The 21,689-nt window shown below is 45.2% G+C and overlaps 1 protein-coding gene across 2 annotated transcripts in view; it reads left to right on the top strand.

The window, feature by feature from the left end:
• tspan9a (tetraspanin 9a) overlaps positions 1-21,689 on the top strand; it is a 197,531-nt gene that overhangs the window by 25,694 nt on the left and 150,148 nt on the right. The window contains exon 2 of one of the 2 annotated variants that reach the window (XM_078567733.1): positions 3,910-3,965. The gene's annotated coding sequence lies outside the window, so the exon portion shown is untranslated. Of the gene's footprint in view, positions 1-3,909; positions 3,966-4,638; positions 4,755-21,689 lie in introns of those variants that run through there. The other variant, XM_078567734.1, reaches the window with a different exon arrangement.

Below are 21,689 nucleotides of genomic sequence, written 5' to 3'. Positions count from 1 at the left end.
TAAGAGCTACAAAAGTGAGTGTGAAAAGAAGCTTGCAAAGCTATATCGCAATAGGAAAGTCAGTGATCAGGAGCAATGTAAACTAAACCCTTGGAAACTGATAATGTGGATGTTGCCAGTGAAAATAAGGAAATGGGGGACATGCTAGATAACTGCCTTGTATCAGTATTTACAGTAGACAAAGTGGTCAGTTTGCCAGATATCCCTAAGTAACTATTATTGAATCAGGGACTTAATGAAATTAACTTAAGATAACTTAAACGGGGAAATTGATGGCACTAAAGAGTGGCAAATCCCCAGGACCAGACAGCGTCCATCCCAGGGTTTGAAACGGACTCGAAACGTTAACCGTATTCCTCTCCGCAGACGCTGTCAGACCTGCTGAGTTTTTCCAGGTATTTTTGTTTTTGTTGAGGTGATAACGAATCTTAACTAACATCCTTCAGGGAAGGAAATCTGCCATCCTTGCATGTGACTCCAGACCCACAGCAATGTGGTTGACTCTTAACTGCCCTCAGTTCAAGGGCACTTAAGGATGGACAACAAATGCTGGCCTTGCCAGCAACGCCCACATCCCATGAAAGAATATTTTAAAAATTGCCCTAGCTATAATGTTCCAAATTTCTCTCGCTTCAGGAATCGCTCCTTTCAGATGGGAAAATTCTGCATGTCACTGCGCTATTTATAAGAACCAAGAGCTGGAAATCGAGGAATTATAGACCAGTTGGTCTAACATCTGTTGTCGGGGACTTACGAGTGTCTAATTAAGGACAGAGTGACTGAACTCCTTGCAATTTTTCAGCTGATCAGAAGGAGCCAGTGTGGATTTGTAAAGTTCATGCCCGACGAACCTTATTGAATTTTTTGAACAGATGACTAAAGTAGTGGACAAGGGAATGTCTATGGATATTACTTATATGGCTTGCAGAAAGCATTTGACAAAGTTCCTCATAGGAGACTGTTAGCTAAAGCTGAAGATCATGGAATTGAGGGCAAATTATTGACCTGGTTAGGAAATGGCTGAGTGGAAAGAGACAGCGAGTAGGGATAATGGGCAGGTACATTACTTAGCAGGATGTGACCAGTGGTGATCTGTTTTCGGGCCTCAATTACTCACCGCATTCATTAATGACTTAGAGGATGGAATCGAAAGCCATGTATCCAAGTTTTCCCAATGACACTAAGAATGGCGGCGTTGTAGGCAGTGTAGATGGAAGCATAATATTGCAAAGAGGTATCGATAGATTAAGTGAATGAACAAAACTGTAGCCGGGATTTTCTGGCCCCGTCATTGGTGGGACCTGCCGTGGGAAATTCGGCGGCCCAGCCCAAAGCCCATTGACTTTCGGTGGGTCTGGACGATCCCAGCGGTGGGCAGGGCTGGAAAATCGTGCCTTCTGGCAAATGGATTTCAATGTCGGCAAATATGAGATCATCCACTTTGGACCTGAAAAGAATAGAACAGGGGCTTTCTAAATGTTGAAAAACTAGAAACAGTGGAGGCCCAAAGAGACTTGGGAGTCAGGAACCAAGATCATTATCATATCATGAACAGGTACAGAAAATAATCAAAAAGGATAATGGAATGTTGGCTTTTATATCGAGAGGACTTGAATCCAAGGAGGGTAGAAGTCATGCTTCAGCTATACAAAGCCCCGCTTAGACCTCACCTAGAGTTACTGTGTGCAGTTCTGGGTACCACATCTTAGGAAGGATGCGTCGGCCTTGGAGGTAATGCAGTGTAGATTTACCAGAATGACACTTGGATTCCACGAGTTTAGCTACGAGAGGGAGATTAACCAAACTGGGGTAGTATTCCCTGGAATTTAGAAGATTAAGTGGTGATTTGGGTCAATGTTTTCAAGATATTAAGGGGAGCAGATAGGCGAGATAGAGAAAAACTTTTTCCCCTGGTTGGGGAATTTAGCACAAGAGGGTATAGTCTAGAACTTAGAGCCAGACCTTTCAGGAGTAAAATTAGGAAACATTTCTCCACACGCAGAGTGATAGAAGTTTGGAAAACTCTTCCATAAATGGCAGTGATGCTAGATTAGTTAGTTTTAAAATTAAGATTGATAAACTTTTGTTAGCCAGAGGTATCAAGGAATGTGGACAATGGCGGGCATATAAGTTGTGTTGCAAATCAGCCATGATCCCATTGAATGGTGGAGCAGGCTCGAGGGGCTGAATGGCCTCCTTCTGTTCTTACGTCTTATGTGGTGCCCTTGTTATTTTTCTAGCACTCTTCCTTGGACTTTGCCAAACTGTCCTGGTTGTTCGCTCTAGGTATGTCTTTCCTCTTTGCTGGATGAGCTCATTATCCATTCTCTGATCTAGAGGGAGACGGTATTGAACTTTGACCTGGTCTGAGTGAAGCCAGTGCCTGTCTGTCCGCCCCAATGGCTTTATCTTGACTCTTTCCCCATTTTGACTGTTCAGGGCTTTCCTCAAAATGCAGAAAAATTCAACCTGATTACCGTGTACCCTTTGGACTCGCAGGGAAAAAAATAATCCTGATGAGAAACATTGCCCAACATGTTGAAACTAAGCCGACGCGAGACCAAGGGATCAGTGTGTCTGCAATTTGGCAGGGCTGTGGGCGTTTGTGAACGTGAAGTGATGTTGTGGTTGCCTAATTTAAAAATTAGATTTTTTAAAAATCCAAATAACATTATAATTTTAAACTTTGCAAAGCAAAGTAAACAAGTGAGAGGAAGCAGTTGTAAGCAGAGCTCCCTGGCTTTGGCTCATCTTTTTTCTTCTATGGGATGCGGGTGTCACTGGCAAGGCCAGCATTTATTGCCCATCCCTAATTGCCCTTGAGAACGGCTGCAGTCCATATGGGTGTAAGTACACCCACAGCGTTGTTAGGCCTGGGTGGTCCATCCATTTTCATCCCTTTTAGACTTCATAGGGGTTTCAGAGGGGCAGTTAAGGGACAACCACATTGCTGTGGATCTGGAGACATGCAAGGACAGCAGATTTCCTTCCCTCAAGGGCACTAGAAAACCGTTTGGTTTTTTTTTTATGACAATCATTTCACGGTCACAATTATTGGGACAAGCTTTTTTTTAATTCCAGATTTATTAATTGAATTTAAATCTCACCGGCTGCAATGGTGGGATGTGAACCTGTGGCCCCGTTGATGACTAGTCGACTGACATCGCCGCCACTGCCTCCCCTAAGCATCAGGAGAGTATCAGTGCTCTGCCATGTGCAGTCCTACTTGGCCACTGGGAAAGAAGTTAAACTTAATTTCAGCATTTATAAAATGATTGCAGGGTGATCCAGTTACTTAATGCAAATGTACCTACCAATGGAGCAGAACTGTACGTATGGAGTGTGCTGCAGGGCTTTTGTGTGGCTGCAGTCTGCTAGCACATTGTTGCACTCTCTTAAATGCTGGCTGATAACCAGGAGCAATACCTTATTCCTGTTTTGAATTACTCTTGAGACCACAGATTGACGATTATCAACAATGAACACTCAGACACAGGGCAGCTGTCTGCCATACTTCCATTTGCTGCACCAGTTTTAATTCCCTGGCTTTTGACAAGAAGTCCGCCCCTCATCTTTTCTACAGATTTCTCTATGTTGAATTTAATGTACAGCTAATGGTTCTAAAGTTTAACTCCACCCCTGCTCCAGCAGATCACTGTACAAGAATCGATAAAAACAGCTGGTGCATGATATCTGAAGTGGTTTGATATTCTATCACGTGGAAGTAGAAAATTAAAGGATATCCTAAGTGCTGACATAAAAGTGTGCAGATTACAAAGCCTTAATTTTAGATAATCACAGGCTACATAAACTGTATCATCTGTTCTAGGACTTCGGTGAACCTCACGATGCTCAATTAATATTAAAATGTTTAAATCACATTGACAAGCCGTCCTTCCTTTATTTCAGAAATCAGGCCTGGTTGTAACAAGTCTGAGGGCACGTTAAAAATCGACTTGGACTTGGTAAGGATTTACATCATTCTGTTTCAATTCTAATGCTACTGACAGATATTGCTGTGATAACCAATTGTACAAAACTTTAGGGGGTTTCTGTTCTTTGAATGTGGTTGATTTGAGAGCAAGAGATACTTTTTTTCTCAAAAGTCAAACTCCATGGAAAATGAGACCCGTGTTCATGCAGGTGAACACCTCACTTATTTTTCTGGCTATCGTGTTAATAGCTTGCCTCTGAGAAAACATCATTCAGTGTCACATGAAAGGAAACTTGATTTTAGCAGTAGCTGCCTGGGAGAGATGATACTTGACACCCCACCATTACACACGACTGCAAACATTCAGCACAGTTAAGTGGGTGTATTCTCTCTGCACGCTCAGTTAAACCACCCGATGTTTCTGTCAAGAAAATTTCAGATGAACTGATTAAGTGTTTCTTGCTTATATCGCATTGTGAGATATTAAGCACCTCATTTTTAAAAAATTCATTTACGGGATGTGGGCGTTGCTGGCTAGTCCAGCATTTATTGCTTATCCCTAGTTGCCCTTGAGAAGGTGGTGGTGAGCCGCCTTCTTGAACCGCTGCAGTCCATGTGGTGTAGGTACACCCACAGTGCTGTTAGGGAGGGAGTTCCAGGATTTTGACCCAGTGACAGTGAAGGCGACATATTTTCAAGTCAGGATGGTGCGTGACTTGGAGGAGAACCACCAGGTGGTGGTGTTCCCATCTATCTGCTGCCCTTGTCCTTCTAGATGGTAGCGGTCGTGGGTTTGGAAGGTGCTGTTGAAGGAGACTTGGTGAGTTGCTGCATATCCCATCATATGATATTAAGTGTCCGTTTGTATACCTCCTAGTCTGATCTTAAGTGTTTGTATCTTGTACCTGACTGTGTAATGTGCACCTAGTATCCCACTGTGTCCTTTTCCAATCAAAAGATCTTGGGAAACAGAATACAATGCATGTCCCTATCTGTGGGATCAAAGCAAAATACTGCGGTTGCTGGAAATAAAATCAAATTTTCTGGAAATATTCAGCGGGTCAGGCAGCATCTGCAGAGAGAGAAACAGAGTTAACGTTTCAGGTCTGTGACCTTTCGTCAGAACTGAAAAAAGTTAAGAGATGTTATAGGTTTTAAGCAAGTACAGAGGCAGGGAAGGGAGCGGGGGCAGGGTAGCGATAAAGAACAAAAGGGAAAGCCCATGATGGGATGGAGGTCAAGAAGGATTAAATGACAAAAAGGATGATGGTGCAAGACAAAAGGAGATGGTAATGGGACAAGTAAAGGAACTAAAGATGTATCTTGAGGAAGATGTAACTGGAGAAATGCTGTATCTTGACCAGCTGCTGCTGCCATCGGAAAAAAATTGGCTGCAGAGGTTATGCTGTATACAAGGCATTAGTTAGACAACACCTAGAACACTGTGAGCAATTTTGGCCCTCCTTATCTAAGGAAAGATATACTGGCATTGGAGGCAGTGCAGAGAAGGTTCACAAGGTTGATCCCAGGTATGGAGGGATTTTCTTATGAGGAGAGGTTGAGTAGGTTGGGCCTGTACTCATTGGAGTTTAGAAGAATGAGAGACATATAAGATTCTTAGGGGGTGTGACAGGGCAGATGCTGAGAGGTTGTCTCCCCTTGTGGGAGAGTCTAGAACCAGAGGGCATAATCTCAGAGTAAGGAGTCACCTATTTAAGACAGAGATGAGGAGGAATTTATTCTCTCAGAGGGTAGTGAATCTGTGGAATTCTTTACCACAGAGGGCTGTAGGGGCTGGGTCATTAAGAGTGAGATAGACAGGTTTTTAATCAGTAAGGGAATCAAGGGTTATGGGGAAAAGGCAGGAAAGTGGAGTTGAGGATTATCAAATCAGCCATGATCTCATTGAATGGCGGAGCAGACTCAATGGGCCGAATGGCCTACTTCTGCTCCTACATCTTATGGTCTGAAATTGTTGAACTTGAGTCTGTAAAGCTGTAAAGTGCGTAATTGAGAGATGAGATGCTATTTATCGCGCTTTCGTTGAGTTTCATTGGAACAGTGTAGGAGGGTGAGGACTGAGAGATCGGAGTGGGAGCAAGGTGGGGAATTAAAATGACAGGCCGCTGGACTGCTTCATTCAGTTTGCAAGCGTGACCCCGAGCTCCCGGTTGCATGTAGTTTTAATTCCTTGTCCCACTTCCACTCTGATCCCCTCTAACCTCAGCCTCCTACACGGTTGCAGTGTAAACGCAAGGAACAGCACCTTGTCTCTCAATTAGACAGTTTATGGCCTCCTGGACTCGACATTGAATTTGTCATGCTTGCCAATGGAACGGAGGAACTCATATAATTCGTATAACTCCACAAAGCGGCCACCCAATCTACGTTTGGTCTCCCCAGTGAAGAGGAGACCACATTGAAAGGAGCACAAGTAAATTATTTCACTGGCTGGAGTGTTTGGGGCCCTGGACCATGAGAAGGGAGGAGGTAAAAGGCCCAGGTGTGCATCTTCTACATTTATATGGAAGGGTGTGATGGGAAAGGGAAATTGGGACTGATTTGAGGAGTGGACCAGGGAGCGATTTTTCTGCGACACTGGGTCAAAATCCTGGAACTCCCTCCCTAACAGCACTGTGGGTGTACCTACACCACATGGACTGCAGCGGTTCAAGAAGGCAGCTCACCACCACCACCTCAAGGGCAATTAGGGGATGGGCAAATAAATGCTGTTCTTGCCAGCGATGTCCACATCCCCTGCATAAATTTAAAAACTCCCTGTTCTAGATGAAACAGTGATTCACGTGTACTTCTTTCAATTTAGTATGCTGTATTCACTGCTCAGGGTGTGGGCTCCTCAATATTAGGAAGATCAGATGAAGATTAGGTGACCCCTTAGCTGGACTGCTTCATTTAGTTTGCAAGCTCCCGGTTGCATGTAGTTTTAATTCCTTGTCCCACTTCCGCTCTGATCCCCTCTAACCTCAGCCTCCTACACGGTTCCAGTGTAAACGCAAGGAACAGCACCTCGTCTCTCAATTAGATGGTTTACGACTCGACATTGAATTTAACAGTTGGAGACCATCACCACTGCTCCTATTTTATTTTGGACGTCAGATGTTGGTAAAGCTTCTGTTTTTCCCATTGACACCTCCTCCATACTCGTCGTTCGTTTCTTCTCTTCTCCCGTTACCATCTCCTTTTGCCTTGCATCATCGTCCCTTTTGTCACTTAATCTTTTCTGCCTTCCACCCTATCACTGACCTTCTCTCTTTGCTCATCTTTCCCTCCCACTTTGCCATATGTGTTTAAAACCAGTCACATCTCTAACTCTTTCCAGTACTGATGAAGGGTCACAGACTTGCAACGTTAGCTCTGTTTCTCTTGCCACAGGTGCTGCCGGATCTGCTGAGTATTTCCAGTGTTTTCTGTTTTTATACCCTATCTCATGTGTCAGTGCAGACTCGATGGGCCGAAGGGCCTCTTCTGCACTGTGTGATTCTGTGATCTGTGAGATTCTTGTTTTGAATACTCCTCCAATATAGAAAGGGAGGTCTCGTGGCGCATTGGGCAGCACCCCTGCCTCTGAGCCAGAAGTCCTGGGCTTGAGTCCCACTCTAGGACTTGATGACCAAGGAAGTCGCCTTCAGAACGAGGCCAAACAGATCAAGTATCAACTTGAAAATCCCTCCGACACATGCCAATAGCAGGCGATAAGAGCAGGAGAGATTCCTGGTCAGACGTATGGTGGAAAGGATGTAGGTGCCTCTACATGCGAACTAGGAGCAGGAGTAGGCCACTCAGCTCTTCAAGCCTGCTCTGCCATTGAGTAAGATCATGGCTGATCTGGTTGTAACCTCCTGCCCACGCCCCCGTAACCTTTCACCCCCTTGTTAATCAAGAATCTATCTACCTCTGCCTTAAAATTATTCAAAGACTCTGCTTCCACCGCCTTTTCAGGAAGAGAGTTCCAAAGACTCTCAACCCTCTGAGAGAAAAGCATTTCTCCTCATCTCTGTCTTAAATGAACGACCCTTTATTTTTAAACAGTGACCCCTAGTTCTAGATTCTCCTACAAGAGGAAACATCCTTTCCACATTCACCCTCAGGGTCTTAAAGGTTTTGATCAAGTCTCCTCTTACTCTTCTAAACTCCAGTGGATACAAGCCTATCCTGTCCAACGTTTCCTCCTGAGACGACCCGCCCAAACCTGGTATTAGTCTAGTAAACCTTCTGTGAACGGCTTCTAACGCACTTACATCTTTCCTTAAATAAGGAGACCAATACTGTACACAGTACTCCAGATGTGGTCTCAGCAGTGCCTGTACAACTGAAGCATAACCTCCCTACGTTTGTATTCAGTTCCCCTCACAATAAACGATGACATTCGATTAACTTTCCAAATTACTTCCTGTGCTTGCATACTAACCTTTATCATCACTAACCATAGTTCCAGACTATAACATGCATGTAAAAGTGCATGTTACCACAGCAACACGGACTCCCTGAGTGAACTGTAACACACCACAATATAGGGATTGCTGCCCAAACATAGACACCCAATTTGTTCGCTTCTAACTCTGATCGCTTTCCCCTTCTCAAAGTAACTCTGGTCATAAGACCATAAGACATAGGAGCAGAAATTAGGCCATTCGGCCCATCGAGTCTGCTCCGCCGTTCAATCATAGCTGATAAGTTTCTCAACCCCATTCTCCCCCGTTCTCCTCGTAACCTTTGATCCCCTTACCAATCAAGAACCTATCTATCTCGGTCTTAAATACACTCAATGACCTGGCCTCCACAGCCTTCTGTGGCAATGAATTCCATAGATTCACCACTCTCTGGCTAAAGAAGTTTCTCCTCATCTCTGTTCTAAAAGGTCTTCCCTTTACTCTGAGGCTGTGCCCTCGGGTCCTAGTCTCTCCCACTAATGGAAACATCTTCCCCACGTCCACTCTATCCAGGCCTTTCAGTATTCTGTAAGTTTCAATCAGATCCCCCCTCATCCTTCTAAACTCCCATCGAGTATAGACATTTGTTTGCAGAATAAGAGGGTTAATCTCTACCTTCTGCTGCCACTTCCCTCCTGTCTGTTTCTCATTTTTTTTTTGATGTGGGAGGAAATGGGGAAAGTACTGCCTCTGGTTTTCCCCTTTTTGCTGCTTTAAAGCCTTTTTAAACATCTGCCGCCCAACGCAGTCAACACAGATTCCTGACTTGAGGGTTTGATAATTCTTGACGTTTGATGAAATGCCACATAATAGACTGATGCACAAAGTTAAAGCTCATGGGGTTAAAGGGGCACTGGCTGCAAGGATAGGAAATTGGCTGAGGGAGAAAGCAGTGAGCTGTGGTGAGCGGCTGCCCCTCAGATTGGAGAGGGTCAGGTAGACAGTCATGTTCCCCATGTAGGGGGGGGAGGGGGTGTGAGGGCCACGCTCTTTTTAATATATATTAACCACCTGAGCTGTGGCCTTAATTTCAAAGTTTGCAGATGCTTGGGAAGGCGATAAAGAGCACAGAGGATTTCAGGAGCACATAGACTATTGGAATAGGCAGAACTGTGCGGAGAGGTAGGAAGAATGGGGAGAGGAAAACTCAACTCTGCGCATGTCAGTGTTTCTGATTCACGTTGGTCCACCTGTAGGGGGATCATTTCACCCTGGAACCTCTTGGTAGACTCTCCTCAAAGGCATCCTCATTTCTTGGATGGAAAATTTAAAATGAAAACAGCACATTTCCAGTGGCAAAATAGCACCGATGCTGGAAATTGAAGCAAAATCAGAAAGTGTTGGAAATATTCAGCAGATCTGGCAGCATCTGTGGAGAGAGAAACAGAGTCAACGTTTGAGGTCAATGGCCTTTCGTCAAAATGAAGAGGTCACAGGGAGAGGTGGAAATCAACACCACAAATCCACTTTTATAGGGAAGAATCCTGGAACACTACAGGATATTCCCAAACCCTGTAAACCTCCAAATTCCCAAGGAAGTTGTAGATTGAGTATTTATCCATTTGAATATTGGTGAAAAGAGAGACGTTGCCAAAGTTTTTCAACTTGCACTCATCAGGACAAATGCAAGAATACCAGATTTCAAACGATCACAACAATTTATACTACAAGAGAAAAGGGTGCTGATTGATTGGCAAATCAACTCTGATTGGCCAAGGCACTGTCAAGGAGAAAGCAATGGGGAACGATAGGCTCCCCAAGCTCCCAGGAAATTCAAAAAGGCACAAAGCTTGACTATATTCCTTTTGTTTGCAGAGACCAGGTCCCTGCGTATGAATGTATGTCACTTCTAGCAAGCACAAATGAACCTCGTCAGGAGCTGGACTGATTATCTTAAATTGGTTGTTAGTGTAGCTATTAGCGCACTCAGGATTGTTTGAAATTGCATTTGAAATTTGGCATTCTTGCATTTGTCATGATGAGTGCAAAATGAAAAGCTTCAGCAACATGCCTCTCTCGCAGCAATATTGAAGTTCTGTTCTACAGAGCGAATATTTCTATTCCCTGTGTCTAGATTCCCTAAAGTTAACTGAATAATGAGTGAAAAAAATAAGTTGAGGGCTGATTTAAAATGAACCAGTTTGGCCTGTGCTAGTTTGATACCCCCACACTCTCTTCTCACTCTCTGGAAGTATAATCGTTTTTCCCTGTGCTTCACAGGTGATGTAGTGTTCAATACCTGTTCTAACCTGATACAACTGATACCCTGTCTGAATTGCCGTACACAAACTTCAGATTAGAGAAACACGAGATCTTGCCCTTAATTTGGTTCCACGTTTGCATCCGTGCCAGGGAGACTAGTTCCAGCTCTGCAGGTTAACAGCATTGGTGAATGAGGAGAAAGTGCTGTTTAGGGACAGAGTACAAAATGAGACAAGAGCCACTGGGTATTTTGGAAATGATGTTTAGGATGGAAGGAAGATGCTGAAGTCTCCTTTGTATATTTTATATGAATGGGGTTTGTAGGTTTTTGAACAGAATACAAGTTCTTTGAGTATTTATCAAGTTCCCTAAAACCTGTACCTGAGCAGCACCTGTAGCCATTTGGGCCTGTGAGGGCGAATGATTCATATCCTATTCCCCCATGGTTTACAGTCTGTGAGCCTTGGTTTCCCTGATGCCCAAGACCCAAACACTGATCTGATCCCTCCCTAACAGCACTGTGGGTGTACCTACACCACATGGACTGCAGCGGTTCAAGAAGGCGGCTTACCACCACCTTCTCAAAGGCAATTAGGGATGTACCTGCCAGTGATACCCGACTCCTGTGAAAGAATAAAAAATATTGTACCCAGCCTCTATCTGTATCCTGGATATGGTGAGATATCACAGTGTAGGAATGTACATATAACTCCTGCCAATCCCATAGCAACCCTCCCGCCAATTCCATTGCATCCCTCTGCTGACCGCATAGCAACCCTTCGACCAACCCCTTAGCAGCCCTCCCACCAATCCCATAGCAAAGATCCTGACCTCCCCCCGCCCCATAGCAACCCTCCCACCAACCCACACATAGCAAGCCTCCCATTGACCCCATAGCAACCCTCCCATTGACCCCATAGCAACCCTCCCATTGATCCCATAGCAACCCTCCCATTGACCCCATAGCAACCCTCCCATTGACCCCCATAGCAACCCTCCCTTTGACCCCCATAGCAACCCTCCCTTTGATCCCCATAGCAACCCTGCCACTGACCCTGTAGCGACCTCAGCCACCAACCCGTAGCAACACCCCCGCCCTGTGACAATTTATAACCATTAGTTTACCTTTCCATCTATCCCTTTAATTTTATTACTGTGATTTGTCATATTTATAATGACCCCATACATACATACACAGGATGAGACTTGATGAAACCTGCTCCGATTGTCAATAGTGTCATCTAAAAAACAAAGTCAAATTCCTTTCTAATGCAATAAGAGTCAGCGGTTGCCAGTGTCTCACTAATGGGTGTGTTTATACCTCCTGTTCTTCCCCAATATGTCTCCAAACTCTCTGATACGCAGGACTGCACAGGATTGGAAGAGAATATTGATTCTTCTGTTGGGCAGTGGCAAGTCATGGTTATTGCCCTGCTTTGGGGAGCTTGTTGGGAAAACTTGATTTTAAAAACCACCGAAAAATAATTCACCTCTGTCTAAGCCAGCTGCTGTAGAGGAACATCCTCCCATTTGCTTCCCTTGCCTTGATCCAAGCCTAGACCCCTGAGGGAGCATAAAGATTCCGACTCACTGTGCCAAGGATCCTGTCAGCCCATTGTTTTATCAGGAGATTTATGGCTTTTGCAGTGATCTTTAAAGGACTATCGTTTTGAGCATTGAGGGGTTGGGCTAACTCTGCAGAAAGAGAAAGAATGGAAATCTGATCTGCACAATTTAATTAAACCGGGATTAATGGTTCCTGATGGTTCAAGAGTTTAATTCCTCTGACATTCAGTCAGCAATACCAAGCTCATTGCATTGGCATAAGAGAGGAAAGCAGTGCAGAGATGTAATTGCATCAAGGCAGCACTTGCTCGAGGAGTGTTGGGAAAACTCTCAATTTTTTGTTATTCATTCATGGGATGTGGGCGTCGCTGGCTAGGCCAGCATTTATTGCCCATCCCTAATTGCCCTTGAGAGGGCAGTGGTGAGCTGCCTTCTTGAACCGCTGCAGTCCATGTGGTGTAGGTACACCCACAGTGCTGTTAGGGAGGGAGTTCCAGGATTTTGACCCAGAGACAGTGAAGGAACGGCGATATATTTCCAAGTCAGGATGGTGAGTGGCTTGGAGGGGAACTACCAGGTGATGGTGCTCCCTGTTGAAGGAGGCTTGGCTGCAGTGCATCTTGTAGATGGTACACACTGCTGCCACTGTGCATCGGTGGTGGAGGGTGTGAATGTTTGTGGATGTGGTGCTAATCAAGCCGGCTGCTTTGTCTTGGACGGTGTCCAGCTTCTTCAGTATTGTGGGAGCTGCACTCATCCAGACAAGTGGGGAGTATTCCATCACACTCCTGACTTGTGCCTTGTAGATGGTGGACAGGCTTTGGGGAGTCAGGAGGTGGGTTACTCATCGCACGATTCCTAGCCTCTGACCTGTTCTTGTAGCCACAGTATTTATATGGCTGGTCCAGTTCAGTTTCTGGCCTGCTGTGCTCTATACGGAAAAGGGGGGTGGGGGTTACTGCACCCCTGTGTACACACTGTGGGGCAGGAGGGGGTGTGGGGCAGTCCCCTATGTACAGATGGTTGGGGTGGGGTGGGGGAATGCAGGTGGCTGCTTTGCTGTTAACAGAGTTCAGGGGTTTGGTGGGGGATGTTCCTCTGTGCACACACGGTGGGGGCTACCCCCTTGTGTACAGACTGGGGGTGGTTGGTGGAGTGGGGGGCTATTCCTCTGCATGCACACAGTAGGGACTGCTTCCCTGTGTGCAGACTTGGTGGGGGGGAGTGGGAGAGGGGCTGGTGGCACTTGGCTGTGAATCTCACAATTGTTACGAAGCAGAAGGAGGCTGTTTGGTCCATCGTGTCTGCACTGATTCTCCCAATGAGCAATTCGCCTGGTACCATTCCCCACCTTCACCCAGTAGCCTAGCACATTCTTCCTTTGCAGCTAACAATCCAATTCCCTTCTCAATGCCTCGATTGACCTTGCCTCCACCACGCCCTCAGGCAGCGCATTCCAGACCTCAAACACTCGCTGTGTGAAACAGTTTCTCCTCGTATCACTTCTGCTTCTTTTGCCAATTACTTTAAATCTGTTCCCACTCACTCGCGATCCTTTCATGAATGGGAACAGTTTCTCTCTATCCACTCTGTCCAGACCCCCCATGATTTTGGACACCTCTATCAAATCTCTTCTCGGCCTTCTCTTCTCTAATGAAAACAGTCCTAACATATAGAGTCATATTCATAGAGGTCGACAGCACAGAAAAAGGCCCTTCGGCCCATCGAGTCTGCGCCAGTCAAACAAGTACCTAACTATTCTACTCCCATTTTCCAGCACTAGGCCCATAACCCTGTATGCCATGGCATAGCAAGTGCATATCCAAATACTTCTTAAATGTTATGAGGGTTCCTGCTTCTATCACCCTTTCAGGCAGTGAGTTCCAGATTCCCACCACCCTCTGGGTGAAAAAACTCTTCCTCACGTCTCCTCTAAACCTCCTGCCCCTTACCTTAAGTCTATGCCCCCTGGTTATTGATCCCTCCACCAAGGGAAAAAGTTCCTTCCTGTCTACCCTATCTATGCCCCTCATAATTTTATACACCTCAATCATGTCCCCCTCAATCTCCTCCGCTCCAGGGAAAATAATCCCAGTCTATTCGATCTCTCCTCATAACTAAAACTATCCAGCCCAGGCAACATCCTGGTAAACCTCCTCTGCACTCTCCCTAGTGCAATCACATCCTTCCTATAATGTGGATTCCAGAACTGCACGCAGTACTCTAGCTGTGGCCTAACCAGCGTTTTATACAGTTCCAGCATAACCTCCCTGCTCTTATATTCTATGCCTCGACTAATAAATGCAAGTTGTCCCATATGCCTTCTTAACCACCTTATCTACCTATCCTGCTACCTTAAGGGACCGGTGGACATGCACACCAAGATCCCTCTGACCCTCGGTACTTCCCAGGGTCCTACCATTCATTGTGTATTCCCGTGCCTTGTTTGTCCTGCCCAAGTGCATCACCTCACACTTATCCGGATTAAATTCCATTTGCCACTGTTCAGCCCATCTGACCAGCCCGTCTATATCCTCCTGTAATCTAAGGCTATCATAAGAATGTAAGAATATAAGAACTAGGAGCAGAGGAGTAGGCAATTCAGCCCCTCGAGCCTGCCCCGCCATTCAATACGATCGTGGCTGATCTCATCTCAGCCTCAACTCCAATTTCCCACCCTCTCTCCATAACCTTTCAACCCGTTACTGATTAAAAATCTGTCTATCTCCTCCTTAAATTTATTCAGCGTCCCAGCATCCACTGCACTCTGAGGTAGTGAATTCCACAGATTCACCACCCTTTGAGAAAAGTAATTCCTCCTCATCTCTGATTTAAATCTACCGCCCCTTAGCCTAAAACTATGGCCTCTCATTCTAGAATGCCCCAGAAGGGGAAACATCCGCTCCACGTCTACTTTGTCTATCCCCTTTAGCATCTTATATACCTCAATTAGATTTCCTCTCATCCTTCTAAACTCTAGCGAGTATAGGCCTAAACTGCTGAATCTCTCCTCATAAAACAAGACCCGCATCTCTGGAATCAATCCAGTGAACCTCCTCTGAACTGCCTCCAGTGCAACTACATCCTTCCTCAAGCAAGGGGACCAAAACTGTGCACAGTACTCCAGGTGCGGTCTCACTAATGCCTTGTACAGTTGCAACAACACTTCCCTATTTTTATATTCTCTTCCTTTAGCAATAAATGCCAAAATTCCATTTGCCTTCCTTATTACCTGCTGTACCTGCATACTAGCTTTCAGCAATTCATGCATGAGGACACCCAAATCTCTCTGCATTGAAACATTCTGAAGTTTCTCTCCATTTAAATAATAAATCGCCTTTTTATTCTTCCGACCAAAATAGATAACCTCACACTTGTCCAGGTTAAACTCTATCTTCCAGATTTTGGCCCATTCATGTAACCTGTCTATATCCATTTCTAAATTTATTATTTCTTTATTGCAACTTACTTTCCCACCTATTTTGGTGTCATCTGCAAATTTAGCTGTCGTATCTTTTATCCCTGAATCCAAGTCATTAATATAGATTGTAAATAGTTGGGGCCCAAGGACCAAACCCTGTGGCACCCCACTAGTTACAGCTTGCCATCCAGAAAAAGACCCATTTATCATGACTCTCTGCTTTCTGTTGGTTAGCCAATCCTCTATCCAAGCTAATATATTACCCCTAACTCCGTGTGATCTTATCTTGTGTATTAATCTTCTGTGCAGCACCTTATCAAAGACCTTTTGGAAGTCCAGATATACTACATCTACAGGATCCCCATTATCCACTTTGCTTGTCATATCTTCAAAGAACTCTAGCAAATTAGTCAAACACAATTTACTCTATCATAAAACCATGCTGACTCTGATGGATTGCATTTTGACTTTCCAAATGCCCCATTACTACTTCCTTAATAATGGATTCCAACAATTTCCCAACGACAGATGTTAAACTGACTGGTCTATAGTTTCCTACTTTCTGCCTCTCCCCTCCCCCCCCAACTTTTTGAATAACCTCACTATTTGCCACCCCACCAATTTTCGTGTCACCCGCGAACTTACTGATAACCCTCCTTCATTCAAGTCTAAATCGTTTATATATACCACAAACAGCAAGGGACCCAACACCGATCCCTGCGGAACCCCACTGGGCACAGGCATTCAGTCACAAAAACACCCCTCGACCATCACCCTCTGCTTCCTGCCACTCAGCCAATTCTGGATCCAATTTGCCAAATTGCCTTGGATCCCATGGGCTTTTACCTTTATTATCAGTCTCCCATGTGGGACCTTATCAAAAGTCTTGCTGAAGTCCAATTAGACTACGTCAAATGCATTGCTCTCATCTACACACCTGGTCACCTCTTCGAAAAATTCAATCAAATTGATCAGACTTGACCTCCCCTTAACAAAACCATGCTGACTGTCCTTGATTAATCCCTGCCTCTCCAAGTGTAGATTAATTCTGTCCCTCAGAATTGTTTCCAATAGTTTCCCCACCACTGAGGTTAGACTGACTGGCCTGTAATTCCCTGGTTTATCCCTTCCTCCCTTCTTGAATAATGGTACCACATTGGCTGTCCTCCAGTCCTCTGGCACCTCTCCTGTGGCCAGAGAGGTATTGAAAATTATTGCCAGCGCCCCTGCTATCTCCTCCCTTGCCTCACTCAACAGCCTGGGATACATTTCATCCGGGCCTGGAGATTTATCTACTTTTAAGCCTGCCAGACCACTTAGAACCTCCTCCCTTTCTATGCTAATTTCTTTAATTATATCACAGTCCTTCTCCCTGATTTCCATACCCACTCATTTGTGAACACTGACACAAAGTATTCATTTAGAACCCAACTTACGTCTTCCGGCTCCACACACAAAATACCACTATGGTCCATAACAACCTTGAATCTAACAGAGTTATGATCACTATCTGCAAAATGCTCCCCCACTGATACCTCGAACACTTGACCGGCTTCATTCCCTAAAATTAAGTCCAGGACCACTCCCTCTCTTGTAGGACCTTCTATGTACTGGCTTAAAAAGCTCTCCTGGATGCATTTTAAGAATTCCACTCCCTCTAAACCTATCACACTATGACTAACCCAGTTAATGTTGGGGAAGTTGAAATCCCCCACTATTATTACCCTATTATTTTTACACTTCTCTGAAATTTGCCTACATATCTGCTCTTCTATTTCTCTCTGACTGTTTGGGGGCCTATAGTACACTCCCAGCAATGTGATTGCTCCTTTTTTGTTTTTCAGTTCTACCCATATGGCTTCATTTGAGGAGCCTTCTAAGATGCCACTCCTCCTTACTGCTGTAATTGATTCCTTGATCAATATTGCGATACCCCCTCCTCTTTTACCTTCTTCCCTGTCTCGCCTGAAGATCCTATATCCTGGAATATAGAGCTGCCAATCCTGCCCCTCTCTCAACCATGTCTCTGTGACAGCAATGACGTCATACTTCCACGTGTTAATTTGTGCCCTCAACTCATTGCCTTATTCGTCAGACTCCTTGCATTAAAATAAACACCATCCAACCTTGCCAAACTCCCTCGTGCCTTAACTGGCCTATAATTCCTATGCTTTTCAATCTTACTTGCTCTCTATTCTAATTTTGGCTGTGCATCTCCCCCTGCTGAACCTCCTCTCAGGATCCCATCCCCCTGTCAAGTTAGTTTAAACCCTCCCCAACAGCACTAGCAAACCTCCCCGCAAGGATGTTGGTCCCATTCCAGTTCAGGTGCAACCCGTCCGCCTTGTACAGGTCCCACCGCCCCCAGAAACAGTCCCAATGTCCCAGAAATCTAAAACCTTCCCTCCTGCACCATCTCTCCAGCCACGCATTCACCTGGACTAACCTCCTATATCTATGCTTACTAGCGCAGAGATTACTACCTTTGAGGTCCTGTTTTTTAATCTGCTTCCTAGCTCCCTAAATTCTGCTTGCAGGGCCTCATCCCTCTTTCTCGTTTGTCTTTGGTATCAATATGTACCATGAGCTCTGTCTGTTTGCCCTCCCCTTTTAGAATACTCTGCAGCCGTTCAGTGACATCCTTGACCCTGGCACCAGGGAGGCAACATACCATCCTGGAGTCATGTCTATGGCCGCAGGAACACCTGTCTGTTCCCCTTGGTATCGAGTCTCCTACCACTATTGCTTTTCCCCTCTTTTTCCTTCCCCCCCACCCACCCGCCCTCCCACCCTTGCAGCTGAGCCACTCACAGTGCCATGAGCGTGGCTGCACTCCCCAGAGGAACCGTCACTCTCACCATTTTCCAACATAGAAAAACGGTTCTCGAGCGAGATGCACCCTGGGGATTTCCTGACTACCTGCCTGACACTTTTCTTTTGACTGATGGTCACCCATTCCCTCTCTGTCTGCACTTCTGTAAGCTGTGGGGTGACCACGTGTAAAAATGTGCTATCCACGAAACTCTCAGCCTCGCGGATGTACCTCAGTGCCTCCAGCTGCCGCTCAATCTCCGAAACTCGGAGTAGCTTCAGCTGGTGGCACTTTCTGCACACGTGGTTGGTCAGAGCACAACGAGCATCTCAGTCCCATGTTGTGTACCGCCTGCAGTATGTGCCCTGCCATGTCTCTAGTTGAAAAAAAAACCTTACTTTAAGTTAAATACAGTAAAAAAAAAGTTAAATTATTTGTGTACTTTAAACGAAAACTATAACCCTACCTTTCCTTAGCTTAATCTATTTTAAACTTCTCCAATCTATCTTCATAACTGAAGTTCCTCATCCTTAGAACAATTTGTGCAAATCTTTTCTGCGCTCTCTCCAATGCTTTCACATCCTTCTTAAAGAGCAGTGCCCAGAACTGGATGCAATACTCTAGCTGAGGCCAAACTAGTGTCTTACGCAAATTCAACATAACCTCCTTGCTCTGTTCTCTATGCCCCTATTAATATAGCCCAGGATACTGTATGTTTTATTAACTCTCCAGCTGTCCTGACACCTTCAATGATTTATACACATATATACCCAGATCCCCCCCTTTAGAGTTGTACCCTTTATTTTATATTGTCTCTCCATGTTCTTCCTACCAAAAAGAACCACTTCACACTTCTCGGGTTGAACTTCATCAGTCACCTGTCTGTCCATTCCCCCAACTTGTCCATGTCTTTTTGAAGTTCTACACTATCCTCCTCACAGTTAACAACGCTTCCAAGTTTTGTATCGCCCACAAATTTTGAAATTGTGCCCTGTACACCAAGGTCTAGGTCATTAATATGGATCAGGAAAAACAAGGGTCCTAACACTGAATCCTGGGGAACTCCACTACAAGCCTTCCTCCAGCCTGAAAAAACATCCATTAACCGTGACTCATTGTTTCCTGTCGTTCAGCCAGTTTCATATCCATGGCCTGAATTTCACGGAGTGTGTGTGGGTGCCCGGCGCTCCTGACTTCCTGTGAGAGACAGCGTGATGATGTTGGGAGGGGGTTCCCGATGTCATCACGCTGTATCGCAATATTTCGCTGGGCGGATGTGCCCGAACGTTGGCAGCCCGCCCGACGTCAATTAAAGGGCCGGTTCAGGAAATTAAGTAGGCAACGGACTGCAATTTTAAGAGGCTCGTACGTTTTTACGGCCAGCGCACGGGGCTGAATGGGCAAGGAACGTGCAATTTGTACTTTCTAAATCCAGAGCTGGATATAAGGCTAAGGGTGAAGCGAGGATTGTGGATGTCGGAGTTTGCATCCCTTGTGTAAGTCTGGACTCTTGTGGCCTCTGTGAACCATATGGCTCATATCTTATGTAGGTAATGAGGCTTCTATCTTTAAAGAGGTTGGTCACAGCACAATTTTCCAAAATTCCTTTCCACCTTCACTGCCTCCTTCTTTATGTCCTTTTAAACCCCCCCGCCCGCAGCTGACCCCATGGAAGTTTCCCCACCACCGAAGTAAACTGACTGGCCCGTAGTTGCTGGACTTATCCTTGCACTCTGTTTTGGACAAGGGTGTAACGATTCTCCAGTCCTCTGGGACCACTCCTGAGTCTAAGGACGACACCGAAAGATTATGGCCAGTGCCCCTGCAATCTCCACTCTCAGTTTCTGTGGGTGTATCTCATCCGATCCTGGTGCCTCATCAACTTTAAGCACAGACAGTCTATCTATTACCTCCTCCGTATCAATCTTAAACCCTTCCAGTGTCTGAGTTACCTCACCTTTCACCATGACCTGTGTTGCACCTTCTTCCTTGGTAAAGACAGATACAAAGCATTTGTTTAATACCTCAGCTGTTCCTCCTGCCTCCATGGGTAAATCCCTTTTTAGGTTCTTGATCAGTTTTACTCCTCCTTTTACCATCCTTTTACTATTTTTGTGCCTATAGAAGAATTTGGAAATCCCTGTTACGTTAGCTGCCAGTCTCTTTTCATACTCACTCTTTGCTTCTCTTATTTGCTTTTTCACCCCGCCCCACCCCCACCCCCTCTCTGATCCTTCTATATTCAGTCTGGTTCTCAATCGTATTTTCTACCTGACATCTGTCATAAGCACACAGGGAGGGCCACTCCGCTGTTTACAGATGTTGGGGGGGGGTGTTGTGGGGTAGGGTGGAGTTGGGGGGGTCGGCGCTCCCCTGTGTACGGATGATGCACCGGTCCTCTGTGGATGCTGCCTGGCTGTACAACAGCGTCGGGAAGTTAGACTCACTAAACCCAGTCTCTTTTTAAGAGAGAACGGGATAAAAATCTCCTGAACTGAATGGATCCACAGCCACACACTCAAACCCCTTGAATGATCACAGTGTAGTGAAAGGATAAAAGCAAAACACTGCAGATGCTGGAAATCTGAAAGGATGTTGTGTTTGAAGCAGAGGTTGTTGGCAAAACTCATTTAAAAATCATCAAACAGCAGATCTGGTTTCCAGTCTCATTCAGGCAGCAAATTATTTGCAACAAGAACTATTTAAATACGCTTCTGTGACCGGCTTCTGACTTGTGCTATTTTTGGGTTCTAGAAGGAATTTATAGTTAAATAAATGAGCCTTGGAATCAGGAATTTATATTCTCGTGTTGTTTGGATTGGAAATTGTGTACAGTGGGAACGAATTGGCTGGGACTTTGTTTATTGAAATATGTTTGGATCAGCTGCAGAGCCGATTAAGAATCGACATTGCTGCTTTTCTCTGTTGCTGTGTGGTTTTTTGAATGTTAAAGTTTAACTTGAGGAATCATACCAAGGGATCTGAACCTGGGGCAAACTCTGTTCTATTCCGTGCCCAAGGTTGAGTGAAGCACTGGTTAATTCACATAAAGGTTCTCTCCAGCTCTTCTTTATCAGGGTGTGCCAACGCTGGCAAGGCTGGCATTTATTGCTCATCCTGAGTGGCGCTGAGGAGTGGGGGCAGGGTATGGTTAAGTTGGCAGCATTAAATTCCTGTTCAATTAAAAGGAAATCTATAATAGAATTATAGAATCATTAGAAAGTTTCCGGCATAGAAAGAGGCCACTCGGCCCATCGTGTCTGTGCCCGCTGATAAATGATCCTCTCAGCCTAATCCCGCTTT

The sequence above is a fragment of the Cetorhinus maximus genome, chromosome 22 (genome assembly GCF_964194155.1).
Source record: "Cetorhinus maximus chromosome 22, sCetMax3.hap1.1, whole genome shotgun sequence".
NCBI lineage: Eukaryota > Metazoa > Chordata > Chondrichthyes > Lamniformes > Cetorhinidae > Cetorhinus > Cetorhinus maximus.
This window is presented reverse-complemented; position numbering and strand designations above follow the sequence as displayed.